Here is a 24,235-nt window from a genome sequence, read left to right as displayed (position 1 = left end):
AGCCGCTCCTGGGCTGGGCCAGGAGACCCCCAGATCCCAGGCTGGGGGAGGCGAGTCCTGGGGAGGTTGACCTGCCCTGCAGGTAGCAGGTAAGTCACAGGAGAGCGATTCTGCAGCGGATATTCACCCGCGGGAAGCAGGCTGAGGGTGACTTCCCAGCAAAGGGGCTTCGTGGAAATCCAGAGGCTTAGCCCCCAGCTCCCCTGAATGCGCAGGTGTCCCCATGAGCCTCTGCCCCGTTCCCCTGTGGCTTCCATCTTTACCCGTAGACCAGGGAAGTTCCTAGGTCAAAGTCCTTGTTCTCACGCGTCCTTGTGATCAGACGCCACCTCCCTCGTCTTGGTGACCGTTGCTGTCTCAGCTTGAGCCAGCGTCACTGGGTCCGCAGACCTGACACCCTTTGGGCTGCTCTCAGGGTCTCCTGAGCTGGAGCCCCCCCCCCCCGCCCGTCTCATCAGCCTGTGAGAAACGCAGGCCCCAGTTCACAAGTGGCGGCCCCCTCCGCACCAGTCCCGGGAGCCGCAGCCGCTTGGGAAAGCGCCCTGGTGGGAAGCCAGCCCTGCACCTCGACTGCAAGGCAGCGCGCTGGGCGGGGGGGCTCCAGAGTGCCACCGAGGAGGTGGGACAGAGTGAGGTGGCCAAGGGCTTGTGTCCATGGGAAGGCCTGGCCCTCTGGTCAGCACAGCAGGATGCAGGTGGCTCTGGGTGGGGGGCTCCAGAGTGCCACCAAGGAGGTGGGACAGAGTGAGGTGGCCAAGGGCTTGTGTCCATGGGAAGGCCTGGCCCTCTGGTCAGCACAGCAGGATGCAGGTGGCTCTGGGTGGGGGGCTCCAGAGTGCCACCAAGGAGGTGGGACAGAGTGAGGTGGCCAAGGGCTTGTGTCCATGGGAAGGCCTGGCCCTCTGGTCAGCACAGGAGGATGCAGGTGGCTCTGGGTGGGGGGCTCCGGAGTGCCACCAATGCCGAAATCTGGCTTGGCACAAATCAGGAGCCACTTGTCAAAAGGAAACTAACTTTATTTTTAGAACTACAAACGCCAAACAAAACAGCTCCAGGGAAAAACCCTCAGAGCCCAACTGCCACCACCGGCTTCCACAAGCCTCTCTCCCCCACACCCGCCCCTCAACCTCCCACAATCCTCCTCCTCTTGAGGCCGATTGGCTGGGTTGCGTGGGCAGAGCCAAAGAAGTCACCCAATGAGCAGCTCCATGGAGGAGCCAATCAGCTAGATGTTGCTGGGGCTGCTGTGAGCCAATCATCAGCTGGCAGTCTGAAGGGCAGGGAAACAGCCCAATGAACATCACCGCAGAGGAGCCAATCAGCTAGATGTTGCTGGGGCCACTGTGAGCCAATCATCAGCTGGCAGCTGGAAGTTTGGTGGCAGCTGGAAGTTTGCTGGGGCCCCTTTGGCTGTGGCTCTCAACATCTCCCCCTCTCTGTTTAAACAACAAGCATGTGGCTTATGGACCGTGCCTGCCTTAGGTTGTCCAATACTACATATGGTCCTTACCCGTCTTCGGATGAGCTGACCTCAGGGCGTCAGCCTCCTGTCTTAGGTTGGTACCATTGTAATTGGATCTTACCCGTCACTGACTACCGGTCCAGTATACAGCCACACCTGTGGAGAGGTCTCAGAGGGGGGGGTGAGGTTCTTTGCCTCACCTCTGTTGACCCCCAAATTTTAGCTGAATGATCATGACAAGCAGAAGGGAGGAAGATATACCAAGTCAATTGACGGCTCCTTTTGGGAAAATTGTACCACCGATGATATCATTAGCAAAAATACCCCAACACTACCACAAGTCGCTGCACCAACAGATAGTTCACAATGCATACAAGTGACACATAGTTCTGTAAGCAGTTCAGTGCAAGTTCTGTAAGCAGTTCAGTGATGCCTATTGCAGAAACTGTAGATTAGTTTTATCTTTGTCTTCACCGGCACAGGGATGAAGATAGGAATTCTGGCAATAATGGCTAAAGAAAAAATTAGGTAACATTCCAGAAGACACTAAAAGAAAACAATTTTCTTAACAATTTACATTATATTGAAGAGAATTATTAAATATAATGAAAACGAAAGGTGAGAGTAAACAAACAGATCTGTTAACCTCCTTTTTTGTTTACATATTAAAACAATTCTTAACAGTTATTTACCCAATTTAAATTAAACCATTTAAATCACGTGAATAAAAAAAAATATTTGGATCCATCTTTTCATGAGCGCTCATCATATATGATATATGGAAATACGTACATTGGACATACGTACATTCAAACATATAACACAAAACACAAGTGTGCACACATAATATAACACATACAACACATAACATAATAGTAAAGGCCTTATAACTTTTTACAGGTGAAATTTCCATTGCAATGTTTAAAAACTCTATAGTCAAAAAATAGAACTGATCAGCAAGACATTAACCTAGGTCTGTATGAGCTCAAAAAAATAAAATAGAACTTCATGATATGGGAAAGGGCAATAATAAAATAGATATTGAAAAAAGCATCCTGGTTCTGTCGCAGATGTAAGGATAGCCAAATTGGAGTTTTGGATATCAGCTATTATGGATTTGAGCTAAATCATCTTCTTTTTGGTCTGTAGAAATCGCTTTAGTTAATCTCTCTGGAATCCAAATCGGCTGCTGTTCTCCCTGTGGAAACACACAAACAGGCCCCCGACTCCAGACAACCACTGGGTCAGGACCTTAGTTAGTCTCTCTGGAATCCAAATCGGCTGCTGTTCTCCCTGTGGAAACACACAAACAGGCCCCCGACTCCAGACAATCACTGGGTCAGAACCTTGGTTAATCTCTCTGGAATCCAAATCGGCTGCTGTTCTGGGTCAGAACCTTGGTTAATCTCTCTGGAATCCAAATCGGCTGCTGTTCTTCCTGTGGAAACACACAAACAGACCCCCGATTCCAGACAATCACTGGGTCAGGACCTTTCCATTGTCCTGTTAGAATATCTTTCCAAAGTACCTTGGGCTTATGTACATTTTTTGGACACATATGCCTTTCTGCAGCACTAAGTCCTGATGAATCCAAATTTAAAAAGTTTAGAGTAAAAAGGGTTATTTTAAGTTTATCTTTGGGGAATATATACCCCTTCCCAATTCCATCTTTTTGCTTTAATAAGTACATTTTAATAGTTTGATGAGCTCTTTCAACTATGCCTTGTCCCTGTGGATTGTATGGGATTCCTGTTATATGAGTAATGCCAAATGATGAGCAAAATTGTTTAAAAGAAGTAGACGTATAACCAGGGGCATTATCTGTTTTTAACTGTTTTGGAATGCCCACAGTGGCAAAATTTTGTAAGCAATGAGCTATAACATCTTTAGTTTTTTCGCCGGCATGAAGGGAGCCCATCAAAAATCCAGAAGAAGTATCAACTGTAACATGCAAATATTTTAATTTTCCAAATTCTAGCAAGTGTGTGACGTCCATCTGCCAAATATGGTTAGGCATCAATCCTCTAGGATTGACTCCAAGATTAACTTGTGGTAAAAAGGTCACACAATTTTGACATTGTTTTATTATTTGTCTAGCTTGTTCCTTAGTTATTTTAAAACGCTTTTGTAAAGTATTAGCATTGACATGGAATCTTTCATGAAAATTTATAGCTTCTTCTAGTGTAGAGAAAATATGTATGTCACGTGTAGTTTTATCTGCTAAATCATTGCCCAAACTAAGGGTTCCAGGCAATCCTGTATGTGCCCTGATATGTCCTATAAAGAATGGATCTTTTCTGTCCCAGATTAAACTTTGTATAGTGGAAAACAAAGAGAAAACAGTAGAAGAAGGGGAAATCCTACCAGCATCTTCAAGGGATACTATAGCATTAACTATATACTGGCTATCAGAAAATAAATTAAATACAGAATCTTTAAACATCACAAAAGTTTGTAATACTGCATTAAGCTCTACCTTTTGAGCTGATTGTTTGGGTACTAAAAATGTAAAAGTTTGATCAGGTGTAACTATTGCTGCTGTACCATTATTTGACCCATCAGTGAATACATTTGGAGCATTCATGATAGGTGTTTTTCTTGTCATTTTTGGAAAAAATTACAGGATGCAATGACCAAAAAGACAATAAAGGATTAGATGGTAAGTGGTTATCAAATGAAACATTAGATTTGCACATGATTATTGCCCAAGTATTTAACTCATTAGCTAGCTCACCAATTTGATTCATAGTATATGGAGTAATAATTTTATGGGGAGAAATTCCAAACACTGCCTTTGCTGTTTTTATTCCTTTGAGTATTAATTGTCCTACAGCCTCAGGATATCTAGTAAGAATAGTGTTAGGAGAATAAGATAAATGTATCCATAATAATGGACCTTCTTGCCAAAATACTCCTGTAGGAATATTTTTTGTTGGTAGTACAATAAATAATAAAGGCAAACTTATATCAATTCTATCCAAATGCATATTTTCCATATATGTTTCAATGATTTTTAATGCCTTTCTTGCTTCAGGCGTTAACATTCGGGGTGAATTTGGATCTGATGGACATTTTAGGATATCAAATAAAGGTCCCAATTCTCCTGTTGGAATACCTAGATAAGGCCTTATCCAATTTATGTCTCCTAATAACTTTTGAAAGTCATTAAGTGATTTGAGTTGATCTACTCGTATTTGAATTTTTGGTGGACGGACCATGGTTGAGGATAATAGAACTCCTAAATAATTAATTGGAAAATTTAATTGTACTTTATCTATTGCTATCTCTAGATTATAATTTTTTAATAAGTTTGTAAATGTGGCATAACATTCTAGCAATGTGTTTTTAGCTTTGTGTGCTAATAATACATCATCCATATAATGAAATATTTGTAGTTCAGGATTTTGATTTCTAAGTGGCTGGATTACTTTGTTAACATAAATTTGACACATAGTTGGGCTGTTAGCCATCCCTTGAGGGAGTACTTTCCATTCATATCTCTGATCAGGACCTTCATGATTCAGTGCAGGGATAGTAAATGCAAAACGTGGACTATCCTCAGGATGAATTGGAATTGAAAAAAAACAATCTTTAATATCTATAACTAAAACATACCAAGTTTTTGGCAAAGCAGACAATTGAGGAATCCCCGATTGAGCAGGTCCCATAATGACCATTTCATTGTTAATGGCTCTTAAATCTTGCAGTAATCTCCATTTACCAGGTTTCTTTTTGATGACAAAAATGGGAGTATTATGGGGAGATACAGAAGGTTGTATATGTCCTTCCGCTAATTGTTGTTTGACCAGATCATGGGCTACTTGTGTCTTTTCTTTAGTCAAGGGCCACTGAGGAACCCATACTGGTCTTTCTGATTTCCATGTAATTTTTATTGTCTCAGTGGCCCTTTGTGAAAATCCAACCCATGTCTGTCTGTTCCTTGATCTATTTGTATTGGTGCTGCTATACATTGTTCTTGTCTTTCTAATCTTTTTCCTTTCCTAAAACCTTGTCTAGCCATAATAGTGGGTGCATTTTGATTGATATTATTTGTTAATGTCAAACCTAATTGATCTAAGACATCTCGTCCACATAAATTTACGGGAAGATGATCCAATACATATGGCTGTATAGTTCCTTCACATCCTTCAGGATCCTTCCAATCTAATAGCATTGCACTTCTATCGGGATTAGTCGCCACTCCTAGGCCTCGAAGCGATTGAGTGGCTTGTTGTAATGGCCAATGTTTTGGCTATTCTTGACGAGAGATGATGCTAAGGTCTGCACCTGTATCCAGTAGCCCATTAAATTCATGTCCTTGAATATTTAGTTTTAGCATGGGGCGAGAATCTAAATTTAAAGAAAGCATAGCCCAATCTACACCTGTGGAGCCTAATCCCTTGGAACCTCTTTCTACAGCATGATTGGAAAATTTATCATGTAGGCTTGGTATTATTAGTAACTGTGCTATTCTATCTCCTGGTGAAATTACTGATATACCCTTTGGAGAACTGGCTATAATTTTTATTTCACCTTCATAATCGGAATCAATTACCCCAGGACTTATCAAAAGTCCTTTTAGAGTAGAAGAGCTGCGTCCCAATAATAAGCCTACTGTTCCTTGGGGAAGAGGTCCTTTTACCCCTGTGGGAATGATTTGAACTCCCATCTCTGGAGTTAGTACTGATTTACGCCCTCTGGTGATAGAATGCTGTTAGTAGCAGTGTCCTGTAGAGGTGGTGCTGTTGGTTGGACAATTTCGCTCTCTAATAAAAGGGTCTTATTAGCAGTCTCCTGTTTTAACTTTTCCCCTGATAGATTTTTCTGCTCTAAACTTCCTTCCTCTGTCTCACTATCTCGAAAGACCTTCTCTTTTACTTGAATCTTTTCCTCTTTCTGACTAACTTGAGAGACTTCCTCTTCTACTTGAATCAATATGTCTTCTTCTTCCTCTACCTCTGTCTGAACTGAAGGCTTTGGACTAAGCAAACCAGATACCAACGTCCACAATGACAATGTGCCAACTGGCAGAGTCCCTGGGTTGTTCTTTTCTATTCTTTTTAAATCTTCACATGATGGTTCCATTGTGATATATCTAACAACTCCTCCTTAAAAAGCCATGGGCTACATTTTTGTATTGTATCAACGTATGCCCTGACTGCTCTTGATTTTACTGGGAAGCCTCCTTCCTCTAACAATTTACTTAACACTCTTTCGGTTTGTTTTTTACTAATTTCTGATCCCGTATTTCTGCTATAATACAACCCAGCAAGATGACGCCAAACAAAACCGAGACAGAATCCAATAAAAATGGAACCACACAAAATCATTATATCAGCCTTTCCATCTTCCTGAAATGTCCATCCGTCCTTGCTCCCTATCTGTTCCTCAGATGTGAGTGGTTTTTCTTCCCTCTTACTCATCTCCAGGGACAGGCAACTTAAAACAAAAATGAAGCAAAACAAAAGAGGAATCTTAGAATGGCTACCCATCCTCTCGCCCTGCCCTCAGGGGCGAGCAGTTTACTTATCCTCAGTTGCTCCCCGTGCGAGCCACCAAATGCCGCAGTCTGGCTGGGCACAATTCAGGAGCCACTTGTCAAAAAGAAACTAACTTTATTTTTAGAACTACAAACGCCAAACAAAACAGCTCCAGGGAAAAACCCTCAGAGCCCAATTGCCACCACCGGCTTCCACAAGCCTCTCTCTCCCACACCAGCCTCTCAACCTCCCACAATCCTCCTGCTCCTGAGGCCGATTGGCTGGGTTGCGTGGGCAGAGCCAAAGAAGTCACCCAATGAGCAGCTCCGTGGAGGAGCCAATCAGCTAGATGTTGCTGGGGCCACTGTGAGCCAATCATCAGCTGGCAGTCTGAAGGGCAGGGAAACAGCCCAATGAACATCACCGCAGAGGAGCCAATCAGCTAGATGTTGCTGGGGCCACTGTGAGCCAATCATCAGCTGGCAGCTGGAAGTTTGCTGGCAGCTGGATCATCAGCCGGCAGCTGGAAGTTTGCTGGGGCCCCTTTGGCTGTGGCTCTCAACAACCAAGGAGGTGGGGCAGAGTGAGGTGGCCGAGGGCTTGTGTCCACGGGAAGGCCTGGCCCTCCGGTCAGCACAGGAGGATGCAGGTGGCTGGGTCCTGCAGGGACTGATCCGGGCCCAGCCCACAGGGCCCAGCACAGGGGATGTGGGCAGGGCTGAGGTGTCTGGGCGGGGAGAGACGGTGGCTTCAGGGGTGGGGGTAATCAGGCTCTTGGCTTATCTTCTTTCTGGAGGTTTCTAGAGCTTGGTCACGGAGACGGCAGGGTCATGAACATGTCCTACGGGGTGCCTTTTCTGCTATGTGTGCAGCACTTCCTGCACTGAAGGGCCATCCAGCTTGACAGCCAGGAGAAGAAGCTGGCTCCTCTAGCCTCGTTTCACCCTTTGGGAGAAGGAAGGTATCAGACCTTCGAGTTCTGTCATCCAGAGGCAGGTCTGAATGTCCCTAAGGAGCAAGGCACCAGGCCTGGGACTGGAGTGCTTCTGTGGCACGCCCAAGGCCTGGGCTCAGGTCCTGCACCCCAGAAACAAGCCGAGCGGCATGACGTTGGAAGAAGACTGCCCAGGCAAGTCTTGGCTCCCAGAGCGCCTAGTGGGTGGCCTTGGATGGGCACGTAGCAGCCCTGGCCTCCGAGGTCTGGCTTTCATGTGAAGATCACGTCAGTGCAAGTCAGACGAGGTCACGTGGGGGACACCAAGAAAGCCCCCGGATGCCCCGAGCTGAGTCCTGCCCTGGCCACTGCTCACTCTCACTCTTTCACCTCTCCTTACGGCAGTAAGCACGAGCCAGTTCTGCCCTCCACAGGTTTTAAGGGCACCCAGGGTGCTGCTCGCTGCAGGGACCATCTTGCCTGGTCTCTGTAACTGATCCATCGTACGTGACAAGTGGCTTGCCTGCTGGGGAGCAGCGCCTCCCCGCAGCCGCAGCAGCCTCCAGGACTGTCTGTCCTACGGGCTGACGCACTGAGTCCCTCAAGAAAGTCCATCTTGTGGTCTTGGCCTCCTGAGCAGGGCACGGGTCCTCCAGGTCACCCGCGTTCTCTTCTAAAGCTGAATCCGAATCTGCTGCCAAAACTGACTCGCGTCTCCTCAGCTCTGGCTGCATCTGGGTCATGCCTTCAGTACGCCTTCCAAGTTCATATTTGTTAATTTCACTACTTCTCCCTTGTTTTTAAACATGCCCATTCATTTGTCTTTTTACTTAAAAAGACCTTTATCATTTATAAATCTTCTTTGTAGAAAACTCTGGAATAATCATCTGGGTAAACTTAAATTTAGTAATTGCACAAAGCTGGATCTTAAGGCCCGAGGTTTTCACAAGGAATACATGAAGCCACAGCTCAGCTCAGAGTGGGGGACACTGCTGGCTCCTCCAGAGCCCACAGTCTGCTGTCCCTGAGAATAAGGGGCCACTCCCCCCAGGAAAAGACGCAGAGCAGCCACAGCTGGGCCTCCTGGGAGCTGTCCTGGGGTGTCCAGGGGGCCACCGTGTGTGAAGTCTTGACCTAGGTGGACACTTCATGCTCTCCTTACATGGAGCTAGTGACGGAGAGGGCAGCAGGCGCTCACACTGTCCCTAGAAGAGTATGCAGATGCCATTGTTCCAAATCTTCACAGATATTCAGAGTTGCTGGTATTTTTAATTTTCATCATTCTTACAGGTATGAACAGTTCTCATTAAAAAAACAACAGAGCATTAAATGATGTGTAGTAGTCGGGTTCATCTCCACAAGGAGGCACAGAGAAGCAACAGGGTTTCAATCCCCATCCCCTCCCTCCCTCCTCCCCCTCCCTCCTCCTATGCCCCTCCCTCCTCCCCCTTCCCTCCCTCCTTCCCCCTCCCTCCTCCCACTTCCCTCCCTCCCCCCTCCCTCCTCCCCCTCCCTCCTGCCCCTTCCCTCCCTCCTTCCCCCTCCCTCCTCCCTCCCCCCTCCCTCCTCCCCCCCTCCTCCCCCCTCCCTCCTCCCCCTCCCTCCTCCTATGCCCCTCCCTCCTCCTATGCCCCTCCCCTGCTCTGCTGCTCTACCTTTCACCCCTTTATTTCCTTATTTTTCATTGGCACCGTGTTCTTTACACAAAGGAGAAATCCCTTTTGGAGTATTTATATCTGCACATAATGTGGTTGTGTTAACTGGGTTCCATGTTTCCTCCCCGCCCCATCCCTCTTCCCTCCCTCTCCTTTTCCTCCTCCTCTCCACAGATCTTCCCGGTAACCTCAGGATATCCAATCCCCTGCCCCACCACCTCTTTTCCTTGTTTTTGCTGTAGCTTCCACAAACTACAGAAAACATTCAACCTTTGATTTTCCAGGACTGGCTTATTTCACTCAGCATGGAATTATCCAGTTCCATCCATTTACCAGCAAGTGCCGTAATTGCATTCTTCTTTACGACTGAGTAAAGCTCCCTTGTGTGTATAGACCACATTTTCTTGAGCCATTTATCTATTGACAGGCTTCTGGACTGATTCCATAATTCAGCTGTTGTGAATTGTGCTGTGAGGTGCTCTATCACTATGTTGTGCTAACCTTAGTTCTTTGGGATGAATACCAAGAATGAAATAGCCGGGTCATGTGGTAGTTCCACTCCGAGGTTTTGAGGGTTCTCCACACTGGTTGCCAGGGAGGAGGTGTGCTAATTTGCTGTCCCACCAACAATGTGTGAGTGTAATTTTTTCCCCACATCCTCACCAGCATTTATCATTTATATTCTTGATAATTGCCATTCTGGCTGGAGAGAGATGAGATCTTAGTGTAGATTTGGTCTGCATTCCCTGATTGCTAGAGATGTTGATCATTTTTCATATACTTTTTGGCCATGTGTGTTTCTTCTTTGGGGAAATGTCTGTTTATTTTGTCCATTTGTTGATTGGAGTTTCGTTTTTGGTGTTAAGTTTTTTGAGTTCTTTATATATGGATATTAATTCCCTATCAGGGGAGCAACTGGCAAAGATTTTCTCGTATCTTTTTGGCTCTCTGCCGCTCTTGTTTCCTCTGCTGTGCAGTTTTTAAACCTGGTGCCATCCCACTCACTGATTCTTGGTTTTATTTCGTTGAGGAAGTCAGTGCCTGCCCTGGGATACGTGAACCCCGTGTTTTCTTCTTGCAGTGGCAAGGTTTCCGACCTAATTCAAGGTCTTGGATCCATTTTGACTTGACATTTGTGCAGGGTGAGAGGCTGAGCTCTAGTTTCATGTTTCATGTTCATATCCAGTTTTCCCAACACCACTTGTTTAAAAGGCCGTCGTTTCTGCAACATTTATGTTTGGCACCTTTGTCAAGAATCAGATGGCTTCGTCTCCGTGTCTTCTGTGTTGTATACATATAGTTGTGTGTGTGTATACACACTTGTGTTTTATACATAGTGTATACATACACTCATATACATATGTATATACCTGATATATACACATATCTATATATAATAGATGCACACATATGCATGCATTATGTGTATCTATATGTGTGTATGTATATACATACATGTGTGTATATGTGTGTGCATATGTGTGTGTGTGTGTGTGTGTGTGTGTATTATATATTGCTGTGGTTTGGTCATGAGGTGTTCCCCAAAGCTGCTCTGTTAATGCAGGAATACTGCAAGGGAAGTGATTGGCTGGTGAGAGCTGTGATGTCATCAGCCCCTCCCAGTTTGGATGGTGAGAGCTGTGATGTCATCAGCCCCTCCCAGTTTGGCTGGAGGACTTGGGGGTAACTGCAGGTGATGTGGCTGGAGGAGAGGCCACAGTGGCTGCCATGGGATGGTGTGTCTTTCCTGCAGCCTCTTGCCTGCTCCCTTCTCTCTCCTCCTCGGTCACTGTGAGTTAAGCTGCTTCTCCACACCCTTTGGACATCATGTCCAGCTTCCTCTGGGGCCCAGAGAAATGGAGCTATCCTTCTGTGGACTGAGACCTCTGAAACTATGAGCCCCAAGTAAACTTTTCTTCTTTTAAGTTGTTTTTATCAGGTATTTCGGTCATGGCAACACAAAGCTAAAACATACACAAACAGACACACACACACCCCTCTTACACTATATGTTGTAAATTAATTTTAAAGTTGTTCTGAAGTTTTCAGTAAGTGTATATATATATATCTATATTTCTAAAGGTTTTTATGCTCTTAAAATTCAATTAATTTATTTCTGTTTTCATTTCCTCAATGCTACTCTGAAAATACTGAGGCAATGGTTTTATCATATTGCCCTTGTATTCTGTGTCCTTGCTAAACATCATCCGTTGTAAATAAATGAAGTTTAGATCTTCCTTTTAGGTCTTCATGCATCCATCCCCGCCCTCTATTGCCCTGGCTAGAGCCTTCTGCAGGATGCTCGGGGTAACTGTGTAGGGGTAGCTCCTGCATTACACCTACACTTGGGAAAAGCCTGAGTGTGATGCTATCTGCAGGTAATTTTTGTAGATAGTCTTATACAGATTGAGTAACTTCAAGTATTAATTTGCAGAGAGATTCACTGTGAATTGACGGTGAATTTGACTATTTTTCTGTATATATTGCAATTACCATAAGATCTTCTCCCTTCTTCTGTTAGTTTCAAGAGACTAGTGTCTGAATATTAACCAACCTTGCATTCCTGTGGTTCCCGTAGCATAGTCCACTGTTGTTTCAGGGATGAAGATGGAGCTGTGGTAGGGAGCTTGCCTCCACGAGGTCCTGGGTTTGATTCTCAGCACCATAAAACAAGCAAGCAAACAAAAACCACGAGTCACATTGTTAGGTTCAATTTATCAATTATTATTAAGAATTATTATTTCATTTAAGTTTGTGAAGGACACTTCCTATAATTTTCTGTTTTTTTTTTCTGACAATGTGTGTCAATTTTACCAAGTCACATTTCCCAAAGGATTTGTCTGTTCATCTAAGTTGTTGGTGCATAAACTTTTGTTTAAGTTGTTCATAAACTTTTCATGTCTGCAGGGAATTTATCAACTTATATTCTTTTATTTGTTACATTGATATAATTTGTGTTTTTTTATTTCTTGATAAATCTTGCTAGTAATCTAAAATTTTTATTAATCATTTAAAAATGTTTTTAAATATTTTATTTTGTTTTCTAATTAATTAGTCATGCTTCTAATTTATTATTTACTTCCACTTACTTAAATTTATTTTTCCATTTCATTCTCTAGCTTCTTAATTTAGATAATCAGTTTTTAAATATTCTTTATTTACATTAGCATTTAAATCTATAAACTTTTGAAAAAACTCGACTTTGCCCACATTTCACAAACTTTTTATTGCATTTTTATTATGACAATTTTGAAAAGTACTTTTGAGTCATCTTGTATTTTCTTTTCTGCTCATGCTGTATTTAAAAGTTCAGGGACTACAAGATCAACATACAAAAACTGAGTGTACTTTTTGTCAACTAGCAACATATCATCAAAAAAATAAAATTGACCAAATAATTTCATTCACAAGAGCCCCCAAAGAAGAGTCAGAAAGAAATTTAACCAAAAGACACATGACTGGTAGAATAAAAATTTTAAAATATTGCTGAGAGAAGTAAGAAAACCAACACATCCACAGAGATGACATGGCCACAAACCTGAAGAGGTGGCATAGTCAAGACTTTTACACCCTTGAGTCCATCTGCTTTAATCAGCTCTTTCACTGAGGAGGCAACCAGAAATCATCAAAAGAACAATTTCATAAATCTACTTATTTATTTACCCTAATTTGCTGTACATTATAGCAGAATGCATTACAGTTCGCATTACACATATAGAGCACAATTTTTCATGCCTCTGGTTGTTCACAGAGTAGAGCCACACCATTCGTGTCTGCATACATGGACTTAGGGTGATGGTGTCCATCTCATTCCGCCATCTTCCTCACCCCAATGCCCCCTCCCTTCCCCTCCCTCCCCTTTGTCCTATCTAGAGTTCCTCCATTCCTCCCATGCTCCCCTCATCCCCATTATGATCAGCATCCACCTATCAGAGAAAGCATGTAGCCTTTGGTTTTTTGGGATTGGCTTGCTTCATTTGGCATAATCTCCAATCCATCCATTTACCTGAAAATGCCATGATTTTGTTCTTGTTTAATCCTGAGTAGTATTCCACTGTGTATATATGCCACAGTTTCTTTATCCATTCGTTTACTGAAGAGCATCTAGGTTGGTTCTGCAATTTAACTATTGTGAATTGTGCTGCTATAAACTCTGATGTGTCTGTTTCCCTGTAGTAGGCTGTTTTAAGTCCTGTGGGTATAGACAGAGGAGTGGGATAGCTGGGTCCAATGGTGGTTCCATTCCCAGTTTTCTGAGGAATCTCCATACTGCTTTCCATAGTGCTTTCACCAACTTGCATTCCCACAAGCATTTTTCCCCCACATCCTCGCCAACACCTACTGTTGTTTGTATTCTGACTGGAGTGGGATGAAACCTTAGAGTAGTTTTGATTTGCATTTCTCTAATTGCTAGAGATGTTTTTCACATATGTGTGGATTGATTGTACATCATCTTCTGAGAAGTGTCTGTTCATTTCCTTGGCCCATTTATTGATGGCGGTTTTTTTTCTTTTGGTGTTAAGTTTTCTGAGTTCTTTTATATCTTAGAGATTAGTGCTCTATCTGATGTGCATGTGGTAAAAATTTTCTCCCATTCTATAGGCTCTCTCTTCACCTCACTGATTGTTTCTTTTGCTGAGAAGAAGCTTTTCAGTTTGAATCCATCCCATTTATTGAATCTTAATTTTATTTCTTGCACTATAAGAGTCTTGTTAAGGAAGTCAGGGCCTAATCCAACATGATGAAAATTTGGGCCCACTTTTTCTTCTATTAGACACAGGGTTTTTGGTCTAATTACTAGTCCTTGATCCACGTTGAGTTTTATGCAGGGTGAGAGACAGGGGATTAATTTCATTTTGCTGCATATATATTTCTAGTTCTCCCAGCACCATTTGTTGAAGAGGCTATCTTTTTTCCGATACATGTTTTTGGCACCTTTGTCCTAGTACAAGACAACTGTATTTATGTGGGTTTGTCTTTGTGTCTTCTGCTCTGTACCATTGGTCTACAAGTCTATTTTGGTGCCAATACCATTCTGTTTTGGTTACTATTGCTCCTTAGTATAGTTTAAGGTCTGGTATAGTTACGCCACCTGCTTCACTCTTCTTGCTAAGGATTGCATTGGTTATTCAGGGTTCCTTATTTTTACAGATGAACTTCATGACTGTTTTTTCTGTTTCTATGAGGAATGTCATTGGGATTTTGATTGGAATTGTCTTAAACCTGTATAGTGCTTTTGGTAGTATGGTCATTTTGACAATATTAATTCTGCCTATCCAATAACCAGGGAGACCTTTCCATCTAGAAGATGGAAAAGACTCCTTTAATTTCTTTCTTTAGTGTTCTATAATTTTCATTGTACAGGACTTTCACCTCTTTTGTTAATTACCAAGTATTTTTTTAAGCTACTGTAATTGGAGTAGTTTTCCTAGTTTTTCTTTTAGAGGATTTGTCACTGATGTACAGAAATGCCTTTGCTTTATGGGTATTGATTTTATATCCTGATACTTTGATAAATTCACTTATTAGTTCTAGAAGTTTTCTGGTGGAAGTTTTTGGATCCTCTAGGTATAGAAGAATCATGTCATCAACAAATAGTGATAGCTTGAGTTCTTCTTTTCCTATCCATATCCCTTTAATTTCTTTCATCTGTCTGATTGCTCTGGCTAGAGTTTCAAGAACTATGTTAAATAGAAGTGGTGAATGTGGGCATCCCTGTCTTATTCCAGTATTTTTTCCCCAACCTTTCACCTTCAGTCTGTGGATGTCTTTTCCTATGAGATGAGTCTCTGGGGGGCAGCATATTGTTGTGGTTTTTTTTAATCCAATCTGCCAGTCTATATCTTTTTTGTTTGTTTGTTCTTTTTTAGTTAATTTTTAAATTTGTTTTAATTAGTTATATATGAGAGTAGAATGCATTTATGCACTTTGTTATATCATACAAAGTGGGACATCAGACGGGACATAATTTCTTTTTTCTGAGTGTACATGTTGTAGAATCATATTGGCCATGCAGTCACATATATACATAAAGTAATAATGTCCGTTTCATTCCACTATCTTTCCTATCCCCACATTCCCTCCCCCGCTTTACTTCCCTCTACCTAATCTAAGGTAATGTTATTCTTCTCTAGTGTCCCCCACCTTATTGTGAATTAGCATCTGCATATTAGAGAAAACATTCAGCCTTTGGTTTTTTGGTATTGGCTTATTTTGCTCAGCACGATATTCTCCAACTCCATCCATTTACTGGCAAATGCCATAATTTCTCTATTCTTTAAAGTTGAGTATATATACCACATTTTCTTTATCCATTCATCTGTTGAAGTACATCTAGGTTGGTTCCATAGTTTAGCTATTGTGAATTGAGCTGCTATAAACATTGATGTGGCTGTGTCCCTGTAGTGTGCTGATTTGAAGTCTTTGGGGTGTAAACCGAGGAGTGATAACACGGTCAATTATGGTGGTTCCATGGTGGCTCTGTTCCATGTTTTCTGAGGAATCTCCATACTGCTTTCCACAGTGGTTGCACCAATTTGCAGTCCCACCAGCAATGTATGAGTGTCAGTCTATGTCTATTGATTGGTGAGTTTAAGCCATTAACATTTATGGTTATTATTGAGACATGATTTGTATTCCAAGTCATTTTTGTTTATTTTTTGTAATTTAACTTATCTTGGGTTTCTCTTTTGATTGGTTTTTTTCCTTCAATGTAATAATTCAGTTTGCTGATTTTCACTGTTGTTTTTGATTTCTTCCTCATGGAATATTTTGCTGAGGATGTTCTGTAGTTCAGGCTTTCTAGTTGTAAATTCCTTTAACTTTTGTTTATCATGGAGGGTTTTTATTTTGACATCAAATGTAAAGCTTAATTTTGCTGAATATAAGATCCTTGGTTGGCATCCGTTTTCTTTCAGAGCTTGGTATATGTTGTTTCAGGATCTTCTAGGTTTCAGGCTCTGGTTTGAAAAATGTGCTAAGATCCTAATTTGTTTCCCTGTGTGTAACCTGATTTATTTCTCTTGTGGCTTTTAAAATTCTCTCCTCTTTCTGTATGCTAGGCATTTTCATTATGATGTGCCTTGATGTGGATCTGTTGTGATTTTGTACATTTGGTGTCCTGTGAGTCTCTTGGATTTGATTTTTCAATTCATTCTTCATGTTTGGAAAATTTTCTGATATTATTTCATTGAATAGATCATTTATTCCTTTTCTTTGTAACTTTATGCCTTCCTCCATCCCAATAATTCTTAAATTCAGTCTTTTTATGTTATCCCATAATTCTTAAATGTTTTTCTCATTGTTTCTTATCGTCTTCACTGTGTGTTCTACATTCTTTTCAAGATTGTATATTTCATCTTTATTATCTGAGGTTTTGTCTTCCAAGTGATCTAATCTGTTGGTGATGCTTTCTATTGAGTTTTTAATTTGGTTTATTGTTTCTTTCATTTTAAGAATTTCTGTTTTTTTTTTCTGAATCTCTATCTCCTTATTGAAGTTATCTTTTGCTTCCTGTATTTGCTTATGTAGCTCTTTGTTGAAATGATCTTTTGGTGTATTTGCTCTTATATCATCCCTTAATTCACAGGACATTTTAATTATATACATCCTGAATGCCTTCTGTGTCATTTCTTCTGCTGTACTAGTCATGGCTTCTAATAATGTAGTATTTTTGCCTGTGGCACTTTCTTCCCTTGTTTTTTTATGTTGTTCATGTGTCTTCCCTTCTAGCACTGCAAATCTGAGATATTACAGATCTTGCCCTATAGGTTTATAGTGTCCCTGCAGGTTCCAATACCCCTTCTTTAAGGGTAAAAGCAATATTAACAGATACCAATACAAACAACATACAGCCTTAAACCAAGTAGTGACTACTAAGATATTTACGGTTTTGTTACAATATACAGAAATGGTGGGTTCAATTATTGTCTACAACTTAAACAGTAGGTATACAAAAGGGTCTGCAGTTTCTGATGGTGAACCATGGGTGAGGTGAAGGATGAATGTTAAGGAGGTAAGAGGTGAAAATATAGAGTTATTAGATCTTAGGAAGATGAAAGAGGAATCTAAAGAAGTTGGCTAGTAGCAGGACAAAAGAAAGAAAGTGATTTGGGGGAGACAAGTAAGTGGGAAGAGAATAGAGTACAAAAACAAACAAACATAATGATTAAGAAAATTAAAAAATGTAAATATAGGAGATAAAAGAATATACAATGTAAGAAATAATAATAAGAAAGGGTGACATAGAAACAGGTGCAGAGACAGGGAAGTGGCTGGGGCTCATTGTCCAAGGGCCATGTTCATTTCTACCAGTGGGTTACATTAGGTCATTAGTACCATACTACGTTATTGTTGAGAGTACCAGTCAAGTTGTTATTCTGCTGTTACATTCTACAGTTACAATCCATGATGTTAGGAGCTTCAGGAAGTTCTCAAGAAAGCCCACTGTCTGAAGTCGCTGTTAGGCAGGCAGATCCAGGGCATTGGAGCTTGGTGAAACATCCTGGTTATCAAGCCAGCAAGTTCCTTTACTCCCAGGAGTTAGGTGCCTGAGATCAAGGTTGAACACTGCTACAGTGGCCAGGAAGCCCATGTCCTTTACATGAAAGTTTCCCGCAGGTGGGCACTCTGTACCATGGAACAGAAACAGTCACCAAGTCTATCGGGGACCCAGTCCCAAACACAGAACTCCTGCAGTACAGAACCACTGTGATACACTATTCAGACGTCCCAGACCTCAGAAGCCTAATCCATGAAAAGTACTTGGTTTCACAAATGTTGGGGATGTGAGGGTGGGATAAAAAAGAGAGAAAAGAAAAAAGAAGCAAAGAAAATCTCAAAGGAAAATTCAAGGATTGATTTTGTTGGAGTTCAGTACTTTCCAGCGTCCCTTCTCATCATCAGGTGGGGATTAGTGTTATGATGTCAAAGTAGAAGCGGGACATTGATCTTAAGACTGTACATCCTTTGCTACCATTGGGGCTAGTCCTAATGCTAGTCCTGGCTCCCCACTTCCTCTGAGATGGATGGATAAAGGAAATGTATAGACATATACACACACAATGAAGTATTACTCAGCCATAAAACATGACTTTATGACATTTTCTGGTAAATGGATGGGTTTGAAGAATATCATGCTAAGTGAAATAAGCCAATCCCCCAAAACCAAAGGTCAAATGTCGTCTTTGATATATGGAAGCTAAGCCACAATAAGGGGTGGAGGGTAGAAATTAAGTGGATTAGACAAAGGAGACTGAAGGGAATGGAGGGGTCAGGAAAAAGAAAAACAGTGGACTGAATCTGACATAACTTTCCTATGTATATACGTGAATATACCATGGTGAATCTCACCATTGTGTATTTCCACAAGATTGGGGTCCTAATAAAAATATTCTATATTACTTGTTTGTATAATTATATCAAAAAGGATTCTATTGTCATATATAACTAAAAGGAACCAAAAAAATAAAATTTTAAAAAGAGGGGCTGGAAAGTAACTGGGATACTTCAAGTTTATAGGAGAGATCCTGCTGCTGAGCAGCACACACGACTCAGCCAGGTAGCAGTGGGCCTCACCCACACATGATCCAGCCTCCCCTGAGCCTCAACAGCACATCAACACATAGAACTGGGGAGATAAAAACCCCAGATCAACAACCAGGCCCCAAGCAGGAACAACCAGAGGGGACCTCAGGTCAACTGTGGAGACCTATTTATTCATCAAAAAAATACAGAGAAATCCCAGAAAAAAACAGATAACTGCACACACATGGACACAGAGAGGAAGGGGAATCCATCTCAGTTGATGCACAAGTCAAGACCTCTGAAGACATGAGTAAGTAGGTAAAAAGACTCTCCCCCAAATTCATAATCATCTAACAAAGAATATATCAGATATTGGTTATAGACAAAATTTAAGAAATTGACTATAAAAATTATTAATCTTAAAAGTATTATTTTTTAATTATTAAAATGTTCAATGAACTAAAGAAAGATCTAAGTAACAAGAAAGAAAACACAAGAGATGAAAGATAATTTCTATTAAAAAGTGGAGATATTAAAAAGAAAATAATCAGAACTCCTGGAAATGAAAGACAATTAAAAATTCACTTGAAAGAATCACTGATAGACTAGACTGCACAGAAAATATTGTTTGGGCCTTGAAGACAAGGTACATAGACTTGAATATCCAGGTTGCAATAAAGGGTCAGGGAAGACCATGATCAGAATATGAAAGAACTCAGGTACAACATCAAGAGACCAAACCCGGGTTTCTGGGACAGAAGACAACATGGAGACACAGGATAAAGCATTAAGAACCTCTTCAGGGAGATAATAGCAGAAACATTTCCCCTCATCAGAAAAGAGGTAGACATCACATACAGGATGCATACAGAACCCCAAGTAGATAACATCAAAAAAGAACCTCTTAAAGACACATCATAATCAAAATGCCTAACCTAAAAAAATAAGAAAAATTTACAAAAAGCTCTAAGAGAAAAACATCAAGTCTCATTTAGATGCAAACCAATAAGGATCACTTCTGACCTCTCAACACAGACATTAAAATAAAGGAGGACCTGGAATGAGCTATCCCAAGATCTAAAAGAAAACGATTGCCAGACAAGATTGCCATAGCTAGCAAAGATATCTCTGAGAACCAATGAAAAGATAAAAAAAAATCATGACAAGGATAACCTAAAAGAATTATGACTACTAAAGCCAGCACTAGAAAGAATACTTACCAACAAGCTTTAAAGAATGACCCAAATCAGAGGCTAGGGCTATGGCTCAGTTGGTAGAGTTCTTGCCTCACATGTACAAGGCCCTGGTTTCAATCCCTAACACCACCACACACACAAAAAAGAAAAACCCAAATCAAATCCCAAAGCTCCCAAACTCGTGAAGATCATTATAGGAGCAACCAAATATGAGGAAATAAAGACAATTAAATATAGCAAGCAAAAAGTGGCAAGAAACTGCAAACACATATCCATAATAACACTGAATTGTAAATGGTCTCAACTCCCCAACTAAGACACATATACTAGCAGACTGTATCTAAATACAAGTTTCAACTATACACTGTTTGCAAGAGACTCATCGCATAGGCAAAGACACCCACAGATTAAAGGTAAAATGAAGGAAAAAATATTCCACACAAACGGAGAATGAAGACAAGCAGGAGTAGCTATTCTTGTCTCTAGCCCCTCCCCCAAAATCGAAGCAAAAGTTAATCAGAAGAAACAAATAAAGCCACTATGTTGGTAGAGGGGACTATCCAACAAAAAGATGTGACAGTAAATAATATGCTTCAAATGTCAGTGCATCTAATTATGTTTAAAAATTATCAACAGATACACCATCCCAATATAAAATCAATAAAATATTACTGAGTTAAATTATATTATAAATAAAATAGACCTGATAGACATCTATAAAATATTTCAGCCCAAAAGAGCTCAATTTACCTCTTTGACAGCAGCTGGCTGAACCTCTTCCCAAATAGACCATATGTAGTTCATAGTGTAAATCTTACTAAATAAAAATATAATCCTATGGATCCTAATGGATCAAAATAGAATGAAACTAGAAATCAACAGCAAGGAAAACAATAGAAACCACAAAAACAAATGGAGATTGAATAATACTCTTTAAATGAGGCATAGAACATAAATAAGAGAAGGATCAAGAAATTCTTAGAAATAAATAAGAATAGATACAATGTATCAAAATCTTTGGAGCACTACAAAGGCAGCTCTAAGAGGAGAATTTACATCACTGGGTGCCTACATTTGAAAAATAGATCCAAAATAAATGAGCTTATGCTCCACCTCAAGGCCTCAGAAAAGGATGGACACACTGATTCCAAAATCAGAAGATAGAAAATAAAAAAGAACAGACCTGAAATTAATGAAATTGAAAATTAAAATACACAGGATCAATGCAATAAAATTGGCTCTTTTAAAAAATAAAAAAGATTAGTAAACCTTTAACCAAACTAACCAAAAGAATGAGCAAGGAGTTGCAAATAAATAAAATCAGGGATAAAAAGGAGTATGTCACTGCAGACACTCTGAATCCAGAGGACCACAAGAGATTACTTTGAGGGCCTGCAGCGGTGCTCAGCGGTAGAGCACTCGCCTAGCGTGGGTGAGGCACTGGGTTTGATCCTCAGCTCCCCATAAAGAAAATAAATAAAGGTATTGTCCATCTACAACTAAAAACATTTTTTTTAAAAAAGAAATTATTTTGGAAATGTATACTCCAATAAACTGGATAGGTTTAAAGATATTGGCAGATTTCTAGACACATGTGACTTGCCCACACTGAACCAGGAAGACACAGAAAGCCTAAACAGACCTGTATCCAGTAATGAAATTAAAACATCCTGATAAGGTTTTCAACAGAGGAAAGCCCAGGGCCTGAGGGATTCTCAGCTGAGCTCTGCCAGACCTTCAAAGGGAATCTAACAATAGTCTTTCTCAAATTATTCAAGGAAATTGAAAGGGAAGGGACTCTCCCAAACACATTCCATGAAGCCAGCATAACCCTGACTCCAAACTGGTCAAAGACCCGTCCAGAAAGAAAACTGCAGACCAATGCCCCTGAGAAACATAGGTGCAAAAATCCTTAATAAACACACATGAAGAAGATAGTACAGCATGACCAAGCAGGGTTCATCCCAGAGATGCAAGGTTGGTTCACATATGGAAATTGACAAATGTGATTCACCACTTAATAGAATTAAGAACAAGAATCCTATGTTCATCTCAATAGATGCAGAAAGTGCCTTTGATAAAATCCAGCACACGTTCATGTTAAAAATGCTGAAGAAACAAGACCCCAAGGGATTTACCTCAACACTGTAAAAGGTATATATGACAAACCCAGAGCCAACATCATACCAAATGGAGGAAAAAAGGAACATATTTATTCTAAAATCAGAACAAAACAAAGATATCTACTCTCACCATTCCCAGTCAGCATAATTCTCAAAACTGGATCCAGAGCAGTCAGGCAAGAGATGAAAATTAGAGATACAAATAGGAAAAGAAGATGCTAAATTATCTTGGTTTGCTTAGGATATGATTCTATACCTAGAAGACCTGAAACACTGTCCTGGGAGACCTAGAGGTCGCAGCTGAATTCAGCGGCATCCTCACTCCAACTCGGTCAGCAGAGTGCCACGAAACAAAGTTCTCAGCCCACCCCACACAGAGGCAGGTTTCAGTCCTGCTGATTTCGAGTGTGAAGAAGACCCATTTGATAATGTGGAGTTGAAAACCATTGATGAGAGGGAAGAGCTGAGAAATACTCTGGTAGGAACCACTGGACCCATTATGGCTCAGTGACTGGACGGCAACTTGCCCAGAGGAGGCTCTGGGTCTGTGTTACAGGATGCGGAGGTCTTGGCATCCTTGGAACGGGCAACCCTAGGTTTCAAGCCTCTTCATAAACCCAAGGGCTTCATAACCTTACCACAGTTGGGCAACTGTGAAAAGATGCCGCTGTCTTCCAGAGTGTCCCTGCTCCCTATCCCTGCAGTCAGCAGTATCAAATCTCTGTCCTTCCCGACTATGGTGACAGCAATCAGAAGACAGTAAGCTGGCAAGCCCTTTCCATAGCACATCCTGCCTCCGCAGTGGCATGTTCCGGAATTCCCTAAAGCCTTCCACCCAAAGCAGTGCCAGTGAGCTCAATGGCTTTGAACTTGGACAGTGGCACCGAGGTGCCAACCCTGACGTCCTCTCAGATGCCTTCCCTGTCTGTCCTGTCTGTGAGAAGGAGTGAGGGTGTGAAGGAGGTGTGAAGACCATCACCTCCAAGTACAGGCCCCACAGTTACCCCTCCAGGTTTCCCAGTGTCACAAGTGCCCAACGTGCCCAGCTGTCCCCAGGCCTACTCTGAACCGCAAACACTATCTCCAAGTGAGCGGCAGTGTGTGGAGACGTGGTTAACATGGGTACTCAGAGGAGCGTGGCCTGAGAGCCATGAAGAAGGGAGAGAATATCGAGCAGATTCTCCACTATCTCTTTGCACATGGTCAGCTTTTGAGAAGGGCTTCGACCCTCTCCTAGTGGCAGAGGCCCTGGAAATGCACTGATGTTCAGAAGACAAGATGATGAAGTTTCTCCAGTTAATGAGCACATTTAAGGAAACGGGCTTTGAAGTGAAAGACATTAAGGAAGTTTTGCTGTCACACAACAATGACCGGGACAATGCTTTGGAAGACGTCATGGCTCGGGCTGGAGCCAGCTGAGACCAGGCCCTGCCCGGGGCCCTGCCATGGAACTGGCCCCCCAGGCCCTGCAGAGCCCACAGGTGGGGAACAAGGGGCACACTCTGGGTTTTCTTTGGGGACTGGAAGATCAGGTGTGGAGACTGTGCTTGGCAGTCTCCGTGAGCCAAGGCTCTGAGCTGGGGAGGAAATGGGGAAGATTTGGGCAGATGAAGGCCCCAGACTTGTCCTGGCTCCTTCCATATTGAATGTATTTGTATTTGAGAAATGTCCCTCCCACCTTGACCCTCCAGAGTCTCTGCATCCCCAGTAGAAACTGGTCTAGCTGGGAGGGCTAGATCAGTGCTGCTTTGGGTTCCATGCCTCCCAGCACCTGCACTGGTGGACTGGACTCTAATCCAAGGCGAGTGCGAGAAGGTTCTTCCAGGGCTCTGTTCTCTCTCCCTTTTAATGAAGCCTGGG

At 41.8% G+C, this 24,235-nt stretch overlaps 1 pseudogene; it reads left to right on the top strand.

Moving 5' to 3' along the window:
* Window positions 1–23,794, top strand: part of LOC101965760 (ubiquitin-associated protein 1-like) — a 33,653-nt pseudogene extending 9,859 nt beyond the window's left edge.
* The last annotated feature ends 441 nt before the right edge of the window (window positions 23,795–24,235 follow it).

The sequence above is a fragment of the Ictidomys tridecemlineatus genome, chromosome 6 (genome assembly GCF_052094955.1).
Source record: "Ictidomys tridecemlineatus isolate mIctTri1 chromosome 6, mIctTri1.hap1, whole genome shotgun sequence".
NCBI lineage: Eukaryota > Metazoa > Chordata > Mammalia > Rodentia > Sciuridae > Ictidomys > Ictidomys tridecemlineatus.
Note: the sequence above shows the minus strand (reverse complement) of the source record. Positions and strands in the feature narration are given on the sequence as shown.